This window comes from Schistocerca serialis, chromosome 5, assembly GCF_023864345.2.
Source record: "Schistocerca serialis cubense isolate TAMUIC-IGC-003099 chromosome 5, iqSchSeri2.2, whole genome shotgun sequence".
In the NCBI taxonomy this organism is placed as follows: domain Eukaryota; kingdom Metazoa; phylum Arthropoda; class Insecta; order Orthoptera; family Acrididae; genus Schistocerca; species Schistocerca serialis.
In genome coordinates this window covers 473,333,740-473,346,930 of record NC_064642.1, presented here as the reverse complement: position 1 = coordinate 473,346,930, position 13,191 = coordinate 473,333,740, and the positions used below count along the sequence as shown (strand labels likewise).

Here is a 13,191-nt window from a genome sequence, read left to right as displayed (position 1 = left end):
GCGCGTACATGACGTGCGGAAGACTTGCCCCATCTCTGATCTAAACGGTAGTTTCTCAGTGTCGTTGTCGGACATTACTTGTATTACACCATCCCAAATCTGGAAGCATTTTACGAAGTGCGGTATCAGTGAAGCACAGTGCTGCATTTGCTTTAAAAATTTAAAAACGGGAGGAGCCATAACAGACTTGCGACATAACACGAAGAGAAAATTTAAGTATTAACAGTTAATTCATAGTTCACTATCGAAATAGAAAGAAGCTTATCTGGTGCTTGTGTCTATATAATATGCCTTTATTTGGTGGTAGCCCTTGAAAACAGACGAATTAACACAAAAATATTCTTCAATCACAGCTTTCTCCCTTCAGCGCTGACTATTCGTGATGCCCAAATAGTGCAATGATCCCCTGTTACAACGTGATTTTTGAGCAGAGTTTCAAAAACTTATAATCAATAGGAGAACGCTGGTGATATTTTTATAGCATTGAGCCACTTATCGGTTTTCGAGAAGAGCAGCGAACGATGGACGAACTAAGTTTTCTTTTATTAGGCGATTTAATACGTATTTTCTGTCTTGAAACAGAGGGAGTCCAATTTTTAAAATCTTTATTCGATTTCTGTGTTTATTAGAGGAGGTAATACGAATAAAAAAACCGAAATTTGATTGTTTCAGAGACCGGTTATTTTGAGCGGTTGTAGCACTCAGGTTAAACTGGAGATGGAGAAAACCGATATAACCGAAAATCGAGTGTTTTAGCGATAACCGCTATCTCTGTTACTTACCGAGATCCATCATATGAAGTGACTTCATAGATAGGCGATTGCTCGATGACTTTTCGAATAACAGAGCGTAATATGATATACTGAACGTCGGATATTCAACAGAAATGGGAATGACATTGATGTGTATGCCTCAAGGACACCTTACTGGTTCTTGATATTCTCAATACACACTGCCTGATAAAAAAGTATATCACCCAGAAGATGTAGCCGGATGTCAATCTAACTTTCGCACATCTACGTCTGCATGATTACGCTGCAATTAATAAGTGGTTGGCAGAGGTTTCATCGAACCATTTTCAAGCAATTTCTCTACCGTTCCAAATCCGAACGGCGCGCGGGGGAAAACGAGCACTTAAATCTTTGTGTGTGAGCTCTGATTTCTCGTATTTTATTGTGATGATGATTTCTCCCTATATAGGCGGACGCGAACAAAATATTTTTGCAGTCGGACAAGAAAGTCGGTGATTGAAACTTCACGAGAAGATGCTGCTGCAACGACAAACACCATTGTTTTAATGATTGCCACACCATTTCACGTTTTATATCCGTGGCACATCCTCCTCTATTTTGCTATAATATAAAACGAGCAGCCCTCCTTTGAACCTTCTCGATATCCTCCGTCAGTCCCATCTGATGCGGATCCCACACCGCATAGAAATACTCTAGAAGAGGGTGGACGAGCGTGGTGTAAGCAATCTGTTTAGTAGACCTGTTGCACTTTCTAAGCGTTCTGCCAGTAAATCGCAGTCTTTAATTTGCTTTTCCGGCAACATTGTGAATGCAAACGTTCCAGTTTAAGTTATTCGTTATTTTAATTCCTAAATGGCTTAACTGAGTTTGCAGACTTTAAATCTGTGTGACTTAGCGTTTACAATTGGTTTTGATCATCTGAACACTTCACAGTACGGTAAACGACATCATCATCTGCAGAAAATCTAAGAGGGCTGCTCAGATTGTCTCCTGTGTGGTTTATGTAGATCAGGAACAGCAGAAGGCCTATAACGCTTCCTTGTGGAAGTGTTGGGTTTTACTCAGTGAGTGTCCGTCAGTTAATATGATCTGTGACCTTTCTGACAGGAACCCACGAATCGAGTTGCACAACTGACGCCGTTCTCCATAGGCAGGCGATTTTAATAGTAATCACTTGTGAGGAACGGTGTCGAAAGCCATCTGGAAATTTAGAAATATGGAATGAATTTAACGTCCTCTCTCGATACCACTCATTACCCCTCCCGTGCGTCATCGACACATACATGATGCTAGATTCTTCGCAGATGCATTACAGTTACGTGCACTGGTAAGATACAGTTCAGACACATACACACCTTTTACCAGTGCAGTGTGCCACTGTGCGCTACAGAGCCTTTCCAGCTGGGATCAATACCCATTTACTATGTCTCCTGTATAAATCGTATTCTGTCTGATTTGTAACCAGTAGTTTGTAAGTGATGTGACCGTGTTACTTGCATCTTGTCACAAAATTTCTCTCGTCTGTAATCACCAGTCTTACCACCTTCATAATAAAAGTACAGTAAATTTTTTTCGTACAAAACGCGAGATTCTTGGTCACTAAACTACTGCATCTGTGACATTTTCGCAAAATTAGCTCCCTTTGCGCAGGAAGCACGAATGTTTTTTGTAGCTGCAGAGTAACGGTTAACCAAAACAAGACGTGATGATGAAGATGAAACATTTGCAGGTAAGAAGCAAGATCCTTTGTGTCAACGTGGATTCTTATTGCCAGTTACACACCAAGATCGCCCCCCTTCCACCCCCCACCTCTCTCTCTCTCTCTCTCTCTCTCTCTCTCTCTCTTTGTGTGTGTGTGTGTGTGTGTGTGTGTGTGTGTGTGTGTGTGTGTGTGAGTGAGAGAGAGAGAGAGAGAGAGAGAGAGAGAGAGAGAGAGGGCGCTAAACATAGACCAAGAACAACATGATAAAAAGCGCTCATCCTCACTGAAACTCACATTTCTGGAAAAAAAATTGAGCAACCAGACGCTGCAATTTGCGGCGCCTTATTAAGAGTAAATCCTAGTATTTACGCGAAAAGTGTGTTGATTACAGCAAGAGGCCTCTTGCGGTTAATCCGAAGCAAGGCTGCACTTTCACCAGAAAAGGTCAAGGTTTTAAAATAATTAGGATTTGCAAATGAGACGATCGCTGAAACGAAAAGAAACTAATCGTAAATAGAGCTCTGTATATTCGTCATTTTAACAAGTTATCGGGCATGAAAATTTATCAACGATTAGCAGGTGGAACGCTCGTATGTGACATGGGATGCAATGTCTTGGCTTGAGGAAAACATAGAAAATAGTACTGCCTAACATTTTTGCGGTACATTTCTCAACCATAGAAAATGAAAATTTGTTATTTGTACCATGTCTGCAAATGGTGTATTCCCACGCCAAAACTTATTTTTTACAATTCCTCAATACGCATTAATCATGAAAAGTTCACAGGAGCGAAACATACCACAAGAAATTCTTTCATGCAACAAACACTCAAAATGCTCTCCATCAACACTGATGTATGTAGCAGACCTCCGTCGCGTTGAAACCTCATATGTTCTGACGTATCCCTCGAGCAATGTGTATGGTTCCGAAGCCTTCCACAACGCCACCATGCAGCTTCTCCGTGTCTTGTATGGGAGATCGGTACACGAGAACTTTCAAAAGCGTCTGCCAATAATAGTTCAGGTGATTTTTGAAAAAGTTATTGGGAACACGGCGATCTGTACTCAACTTTATGAGAAATAATCAATCTAGATACATTTTTGTATAATATTTGATTTTGATGGTTCAAATGGCTCTGAGCACTATGGGACTTAACTTCTGAGGTCATCAGTCCCCTAGAACTCAGAACTACTTAAACCTAACTAACCTAATGACATCACACACATCCATGCCCAAGGCAGGATTCGAACCTGCGACCGTAGCGGTCGCGCGGTGCCAGACTGTAGCGCCTAGAACCGCTCGGCCACTCCGGCCGGCAGACCGGTTTCCGTCTGGACGATCGTCAGATCATTACGTATCTTAGAAAGGTAACCAACACTTTCCTCAGAGGAAATCAGGAAGAAAAAAAGAAATAAGTGGTAATAACATGGACAATAGAAGTTATAATAACATATAGAAAAATTTATACGCTTAGGTGGTATGAAGAGAACATAAACTATGTGATCAAAACTATCAGGACACGTCACTGAAAATGACTTAAAAGTTCGTGGCGCCATCCATCGGTAGTGCTGGAATTCAATATGGTGTTGGCCCACTCTTAGCCTTGATGACAGCTTCCTCTCTCGCAGGCATACGTTCAGTCAGGTGCTGGAAGGTTTCTTGAGGAATGTCAGCCCATTCCTCACGGAGTGCTGCGCTGAGGAGAGGTATCGATGTCGGTCGGTGCGGCCTGGCACGAAGTAGGCGTTCCAAAACATCCAAAAGGTGGCCTGTAGGATTCAGGTCATTACAGGGTTGTTACTGTGGAGTAACCATTCCGCCACAGGCCGTCCATTACGAACAGGTGCTCGATGGTATAGAAAGACGCAGTCGCCATCCCCGAATTGCTCCTCAATAGTGAGAAGCAAGAAGGTGCTTAAAACATCAATGTAGGCCTGTGCTGTGATAGTGCAACGGAAAACAACAAGGGGTGCAAGCCCCCTCCTTGGAAACCACGACATATCATAACACCACCGCCTCCGAATTTTACTGTTGGCACTACACACGCTGGAAGATGATGCTCACCCATTCACCATACCCACACTCTGCCACCGGATCTCCACATTGTGTACCGTGGTTCATCATTGCACACAACGTTTTCCCACTGTTCAATCGTCCAATGTTTACGCTCCTTACACCAAGCGAGGCGTCGCTTGGCATTTACCGGCGTAATGTGTGGCTTATTAGCAGGCGCTCGACCATGAAATCCAAGTTTTCTCACCTCCCGCCTAACTGAGTGGATCCTGATGCAGTTTGGAATTCCTGTGTGATGATCTGGATAGATGTCTGCCTATTACACATTACGACCTCCTTCAATTGTCGGCGGTCTCTGTCAGTCAACAGACGAGGTCGGACTGCACGCTTTTGTGCTGTACGTGTCCCTCCACGTTTCCACTTCACTATCATATCGGAAACAGTGGACCTAGGGATGTTTAGGAGTGTGGAAATCTCGCGTTCAGAAGTATGACATAAGTGACACCCGACCACCTGACCACTTTCGAAATCCGCGAGTTCCGCGGAGCGCCCCATTCTGCTCTCTCACGTTGTCTAATGAGTACTGAGGTCGCTTATATGGAGTAGCTGGCAGTAAGTGGCAGCACAATGCACCTAATATGGATAACGTATGTTTTTGGGGGTGTCAGGATACTTTTAGACTCCTGTATGTATACTCATCATGCAAGCTGGACTACTGGTAGCACTGGAGCAGTTTTTTACAACCAACATCCGCTATGTTCGACGGTCCCTCGCGTCAGTACAAGATGTCTGCCTGTTCTTGGTTTAGCTGTTGTCGTTCCTTCGCGTTTCCACTTCCTAATCACATCATCAGCAGTCGCCTTGGGTATCTTTAGGAGGGCTGAAATATTGCTGGTGGGTTTGTGAGCCAGATGAGATCCAATGATTAGTCGACGTTGGAAGCCACTGAGTTCTCCAGACCGACCTGTTCTGCTGATACTGCTTGACTACTGACAACACAAAACCTCCCCACCTTCCTTAACTGCCAGGTCCGCTTCTCGTGACATCTGGCGGTAAGTTCGTTACGACATATAAGTGTCCAGATACTTTTGATTAGATGGCGTTGACTCATGTGTCGGCTCATTATCGATACTGGCCTTCCCTCTGCTGCATCTTTGACGTCGTAACGTAAGAGCGAGTGTTAGAGCATCCCGCTAGAGCGCGCAACTTGCCGCGCCTGCCCGGCCCGACTAATGATCCCTCTGTGCCCAGCCTCGCTCATTGTGACCAGTGTACGCCGCCACACGCCGAGCTGCTGCGGTGCTACTTGCTGTCCGGACTAGCACCGTTGGCGGACGCTACACAGTGTGTCCCAGTTCCGTTAGGACTGCCTATGTGAAATTCCAAAATGCAATCCTACTTCGTGGCGAGTTACGGCGTTACGACCCTTTAAGTTTCAAAAAGAGCTGTGCAGAAAGTCAAGAGATGCAGCAGGCGCCGAGGCCGCGAATGCAACAGTACGTGTCTGGCACTCGTCGGAAAATGGAACAGTGAGAAAACATATTCTTTGAGTCCTCCAGCGTTTGTGAGCGGGAATTCGTCGAATTCGAGCCAAATACCGAGAGGCAGGTTCCTGGTTGTTACTGCGTGGCGACACCCTAGCTCACGACGCGAAATTTGTACATGAGTTTTTGGACAGCAAATGGGCCACAGTCGTGGATCACCCACCTTACTCGATACCCAAGAAAATTATGTTGCAGTACTAAATGCAATTCCAGGCCACCAAGTTAGCTGAGAGCGCTAATGCGTTGCTTCCTGGACTCGAGTAGGCGCTCCGTCCCCGGATCGGATCCGCCCAGCATGCCGGCTAGCCTAGATGTGGTTTTTAGGCGGTTTTCCACATCCCACTAGGTGAATACTGGGCTGGTACTCACGTCCCGCCTCTGTTACACGACTCGCAGGGATTGAAACACGTTCGCACTATTTCATGGTTTACACTATACGCAGACATCTGGGGTACACTGATTCCGTCCGTGGGAGTTTCATGGTTTACACTAGACGCAGACAGCTGGGGTACACTGATTCCGTCTGGGGGGGGGGGGGGGGGGGGGGGGGTACGGGATGGCTGCAGGAAATGCATCCGGCCACCCCTTGCCAAAACCTGGGGGACAAAGGCGCAAGCAAAAGAAGAAGACGAAGACTAAATGCAACTCCAAAAAAGGATTACACCGACTATTTCAAGACACTTTTAAAACGATTTCAGCTGTGTCCGATTCACGGGGAGACTATTTTGAATAAATAATCCGTCCCGGCTGTGTTTATGGTCAGAAGGGTCGGGCTAGAGAGAGATCGAGGCCAACTGCGCCCGAGGAGCTGGCAGTTTTCCGATTCGTTCGCGGAACCGCGAGCGGAGCGCCGGAGAAATTAATCTGACGAGAAGCCCTTTAGAACACTCGCTTCTATTTGCCTGTGTATGACAGCGGAGTAGCTGGTGTGACAGGTTGTGACAAGACGCAACTCTAAAAAACTTTGTTTAATTTATTCAGCTTCATTTTCCTTTTTATTGTCGTGGCAGTGCGGTCTGGCTTTGTTTCTGTTTCCTATTATAATAACATAGCCCCACACTCTCCCCAGAATCTTGAAAGTTTATAAGTTACTGTCATTGGGTTTAAGAACTGTTCGATATAATATGCGTCTGTACACTGACGGAAAACAGATCGCAACACCAAAAAATAATTATAGTAAAGTAATGAAATTTCAGGAATACATTTATCTAGTTAACTTTTTGAAGTGATTAACATTACAAGATCCCTCCCAAACGTGCCTGCATTGTTTTGTGCAGATGCTGGATGTCTGTCTGTGGCATGGAGTTGCTTGCCTGTTGCACTTCGTCGGTCAATACAGGGACAGTTAATGCTATGTGTGGATAACGTTGGAGTTAACGTCCGATGATGTCCCACATGTGCTCGATTGGAGACAGATCTGATGGTGGAGCAGGCCAAGGCTACATGTCGACATCTCTAGAGCAAGTTGGGTATGACATCGGTATGTGGGCGAGCGTTATCCTGTTGGACAACACCCCCTTGAATCCTGTTCGTGAATGAAAGCACAACAGGTCGAATCACCAGATAACGCACAAATTTGCAGTCAAGGTCGTGGGGCTACCTACGCGAGGGCTCCTGCTGCTTTAAGAAATTGCAGCCAGGTGTACGTCCAGTGTGTCCAGCACGCGGGCACGTTGGTTGCGGGTCCTCAGTTGGCCTCCTTAGTAACACACAGCCATCACTGGCACTGAGGCAGAACCAGCTTACATCAGAAAACGCAACAGTCCTCCACCTTGCCGTCCAGTAAACTCTCGCCTGACACTATTGAAATCGCAAATGGCAGTGGTTTAGGGTGAACGGAATGCACAGGGCGCCTGGCTCGGAGCTGTCCTTTAAGTAACCGCTTTGTAACCGTTCGTTGTGTCACTGTGGTGTCAACTGCTGCTCAAATTGCTGATGCGAATGCAGTACGATGTGCCAGAGCCATTCGCCTAAAACGATACTCTTCCCTCTCGATACTGCCATGTAGCCGTCCGTAGTCCGGGCTTCTTGCGACCGCACAACCTCGTGACCAGCGCTGCCAGCAATCTTGTACATTGGCTACATTCTTACCACGTCTTTTGCAGTATCACAGAAGGCATATCCAGCTTCTCTTAGCCTATATGACACGACATCGTTCAAAATCAGTGATGTGTTGCTAATGGCGTCTTTGTCGCCTTGAAGGCATTCTTGACTAACATCAGCTCACCGAGCCGAATCTCAAAGGTAACTAACGCGCACGAGCGTTGCAGCGTGTATTTAAAGCAAACAAGATTTGCATCCTCTTAGTGGCGCCACTAGTACCACGCTTACGCGACTGGCGCGAAATCTGAATGGACATCATCTTTCACCAATCTCTTGCTCTTGAAAATTTTTTTCCGTCAGCATGCACCCTAGGTTGTGGTCACTTTAATTATTTTTTCGGATTGGTATTAAGTACCACCTACTCTATGAAACTTCCTGGCAGATTAAAACTGTGTGCCGGACCGAGACTCGAACTCGGGACCTTTGCCTTTCGCGGGCAAGCGCTCTACCGACTGAGCTATCCAAGCACGACTCACGCCCCGTCCTCACAGCCTTAATACCGCCAGTACCTCGTCTCCTACCTTCCAAACATTACAGAAGCTCTCCTGCGAACCATGCAGAACTAGCACTCCTGAAAGAACTACCACTCCTTTCTTTCAGGAGTGCTAGTTCTGCATGGTTCGCAGGAGAGCTTCTGTAAAGTTTGGAAGGTAGGAGACGAGGTACTGGCAGAAGTGGAGCTGTGAGGACGGGGCGTGAGTCGTGCTTGGGTAGCTCAGTCGGTAGAGCGCTTGCCCGCGAAAGGCAAAGGTCCCGAGTTCGAGTCTCGGTCCGGCACACAGTTTTAATCTGCCAGGAAGTTTCATGTCAGCGCACACTCCGCTGTAGAGTGAAAATTCTACCTACTCTATGGTTCTTACATGTTAATATTTTTTTAAATTAATATTATTAGATTTTCGTAAATATTTATTCAGAGATCTTCTGGCTGTCTTGGAATGTACATGCTGTAGTTGTCTGTTTATATTGTTTATTTTATACTCATTCCATGTTTAATGGATATTATTTTCAATGTACGGCCAGGTTAATGACTGAAATTGCGAAGTGTGCTCGCCTGGTCTTTGTGACAGAGGCCAGCTGGAGTAACGCACGTAAGTGCCTGTACGGCACGTGATTAATTCTGACGTATTTCTTGCTAAGCCTCCGCTAACAAACTTCCGCAGTTTTGTTTTTTGTGCAGTACAGGCCTCAAAATAAAATAATTGTTTCTTTGCGGGTTTTTTAGTGGCAACTCCAGTGCCAGCTCTTCACTCTCTACACTTCTCAACTGTACACTAGATTCGTTGTCGTCGTGTCGTGGTAACGTTCTCCATTAGTGCAGGTAGTTCGCCACTGCGAAATTGGTTATAAACAGCACCCGTTAATTTGCCCAGTAAAGTGTATGGCCATTCATACTAAAACAAACATGTCAAACTTCCGTAATAGCTCTGTGAGCTGCATCTGCCCAACACGTCTTCACTACCGTACTGCGTGAATAAAGTACAATCTGTGAACTGCGAAACTGCTCTTCTTCACTAATTACCCATTGTCATTACTTTATTCTAGCTGTGACTAACGTTAACATCAGTCAGAGGGTTAAACAAGGTGACATGCACAGCCAATAAGAAATACGCAACGAATGTCAGTAGGAAAACAGAAGGAACCGATTTCTTCGAGGTGACACTGTTGCCAGTTACAATAACAAGTATACTTTTCAAATACGTACAAAATAGAATGTAAAGCATGGTTGCAGCAGCAACTGTGCAAATGTAATATATGGAATAAAAACAACCACCAGTTGCGGAAGGTAGTAATCATAAGCTCTTGACCTAGGTTTCAACCCATTAAACCGGCCTTCTTCAGAAGTCTTATTATGTTTTACAAGCTGATAATGATGTGCTTGAGCCTGTTGGCGGCACATCATGATCAGTATGTAAAACATAATAAAACTTTTGAAGAAGACCCATTTACATTGGTTGAAACATGGGTTAAGAAAATTCAAATGGCTCCAAGCACTATGGGCCTTCACATCCGAGGTCATCAGTCCACTAAACTTAGAACTACTTAAACCTAACTAACCTAAGGACATCACACACATCCATACCCGAGGCAGAATTCGAACCTGCGACCGTAGCAGCAGCGCGGTCCCGGACTGAAGCGCCTATAACCGCTCGGCCACCGCGGCCGGCTCGCAATCTCTGCGACGCTAGCGTCTAGCTACACATGGCCAGAGAATAAATGCGCCTCTAACATGTGTATCTTATGGCAAGCCTGAAGGGTTTTGAAACGTAGGTAATGACACAGTAAATGGTATTAAATTCGGAAAGTGGCTGCTAGCACATAACCTATGTACCACTGCTGTGTAATTGGGAACCAGTCCGAATTCGTCTAAACTGGCGTGGTAATCCGCTTAATAGCCATATCCAAGCTCGCCTGAATGCCAGGCGAATAGTCGCGTACGCTGAATCCGCAGCTGTTATACCTTACATGTAAATTGAAGGTGAAGAAAGGAAAGGAGAGGGATCACTGCTGTCAGCTGCATTTGGGCATTACGCGGAACCGGACTTGTCCGAAGGAACACACACCACACATTCATATTACACTCCTGGAAATGGAAAAAAGAACACATTGACACCGGTGTGTCAGACCCACCATACTTGCTCCAGACACTGCGAGAGGGCTGTACAAGCAATGATCACACGCACGGCACAGCGGACACACCAGGAACCGCGGTGTTGGCCGTCGAATGGCGCTAGCTGCGCAGCATTTGTGCACCGCCGCCGTCAGTGTCAGCCAGTTTGCCGTGGCATACGGAGCTCCATCGCAGTCTTTAACACTGGTAGCATGCCGCGACAGCGTGGACGTGAACCGTATGTGCAGTTGACGGACTTTGAGCGAGGGCGTATAGTGGGCATGCGGGAGGCCGGGTGGACGTACCGCCGAAGTGCTCAACACGTGGGGCGTGAGGTCTCCACAGTACATCGATGTTGTCGCCAGTGGTCGGCGGAAGGTGCACGTGCCCGTCGACCTGGGACCGGACCGCAGCGACGCACGGATGCACGCCAAGACCGTAGGATCCTACGCAGTGCCGTAGGGGACCGCACCGCCACTTCCCAGCAAATTAGGGACACTGTTGCTCCTGGGGTATCGGCGAGGACCATTCGCAACCGTCTCCATGAAGCTGGGCTACGGTCCCGCACACCGTTAGGCCGTCTTCCGCTCACGCCCCAACATCGTGCAGCCCGCCTCCAGTGGTGTCGCGACAGGCGTGAATGGAGGGACGAATGGAGACGTGTCGTCTTCAGCGATGAGAGTCGCTTCTGCCTTGGTGCCAATGATGGTCGTATGCGTGTTTGGCGCCGTGCAGGTGAGCGCCACAATCAGGACTGCATACGACCGAGGCACACAGGGCCAACACCAGGCATCATGGTGTGGGGAGCGATCTCCTACACTGGCCGTACACCACTGGTGATCGTCGAGGGGACACTGAATAGTGCACGGTACATCCAAACCGTCATCGAACCCATCGTTCTACCATTCCTAGACTGGCAAGGGAACTTACTGTTCCAACAGGACAATACACGTCCGCATGTATCCCGTGCCACCCAACGCGCTCTAGAAGGTGTAAGTCAACTACCCTGGCCAGCAAGATCTCCGGATCTGTCCCCCATTGAGCATGTTTGGGACTGGATGAAGCGTCGTCTCACGCGGTCTGCACGTCCAGCGCGAACGCTGGTCCAACTGAGGCGCCAGATGGAAATGGCATGGCAAGCCGTTCCACAGGACTACATCCAGCATCTCTACGATCGTCTCCATGGGAGAATAGCAGCCTGCATTGCTGCGAAAGGTGGATATACACTGTACTAGTGCCGACATTGTGCATGCTCTGTTGCCTGTGTCTATGTGCCTGTGGTTCTGTCAGTGTGATCATGTGATGTATCTGACCCCAGGAATGTGTCAATTAAGTTTCCCCTTCCTGGGACAATGAATTCACGGTGTTCTTATTTCAATTTCCAGGAGTGTATTTGATAGGCCTAGCTGTGAAATGAATCCACCTTCTTCAGTGCGGATGCAAAAGTACGAGTACGTCCGACCTCCTGTGGGAATCTCCGAGGAGTGGATATGGAGGAAATGGACAGGGGCTGCGGATAGGTAGCGCTCGATGGGACTGGGATAACACTGTGTTCGCACCTGCCAAGTAGGCAGAAGATCCCGGGTTCGAATCCTGGTCCGGTACACATATCACTCGCCGCCGCCGATTCTGCGTAATGTCCCACTGACAGCAGTGATCCTTACCCTTTCCTTTCCTTTCGTCCCATATGCACATTCAATTTACATGAAACGGATGTGTTCATATCTACAAACTATCCGTCTAAGCCTTAAATCGTACGGACACCACATTGCACCAAAGAGTCTGGAAGAGGAGTGGAAAAAAACCTTCGGTCCGTCCTAGTTTTGTAGGTGACCTTGAAGCCTGCAGGACGTTCAGCTAGAGACCGTCTCCACTGAGTCCATCCGCTGTGAAGGTCTACTTGTTCGTTAGCGGCCTTTCCTAGTTAGCTAGCGGCGGAAGTCTTCGCTCCACTGTACTCTTTAATCACTTTCCGCTGATAGTCTATGGACGGCGGAGTGGAGTACGCCGCAGTATCTTACCTCATTACAAACCTGTGAAGGCAAGGCACTTAAGCGGTAATAGCTCTGTATCGAGTCTTGCATTTACGCGAGTATTGCAGCGTATTGTCCCACAAACGACGTGATAATGACAACAGGAGGTGAAGAGAAGGCGATGGGCTGCGTTAGATCACGAAGATAGTCGATTGTACTGAATCTGATTAATAAGAAGTGTTGGCAAGTGATGTACACCAGGCCGCGTTTGAACTGACAGCATATGGTGCCTCTTTCCCCGTGCGCACACTCGTAGACAATAGACAACAATAGCGCAATGCATATGACATGTGCTAGCCTGCCGGGTCCACACACTGCTTCGATAGATTTTCAGACCACAGTACACGTCGTCCCCGAATTTAGGGACTCTACTTGAATACTGGGAATTCGTATATCTAAAAAGACACGGTTATCGTTGCATAATTACTGTAGACCA

General features: G+C 47.0%; 1 non-coding gene across 1 annotated transcript; it reads right to left on the bottom strand.

Annotated features, from left to right (window-relative positions):
- Positions 1–8,507: 8,507 nt before the first annotated feature.
- Trnas-cga (transfer RNA serine (anticodon CGA)) lies at positions 8,508–8,582 on the bottom strand. The gene has a single exon. It is a non-coding gene; the product is annotated as a tRNA-Ser (tRNA).
- Between the last annotated feature and the right edge of the window lie 4,609 nt (positions 8,583–13,191).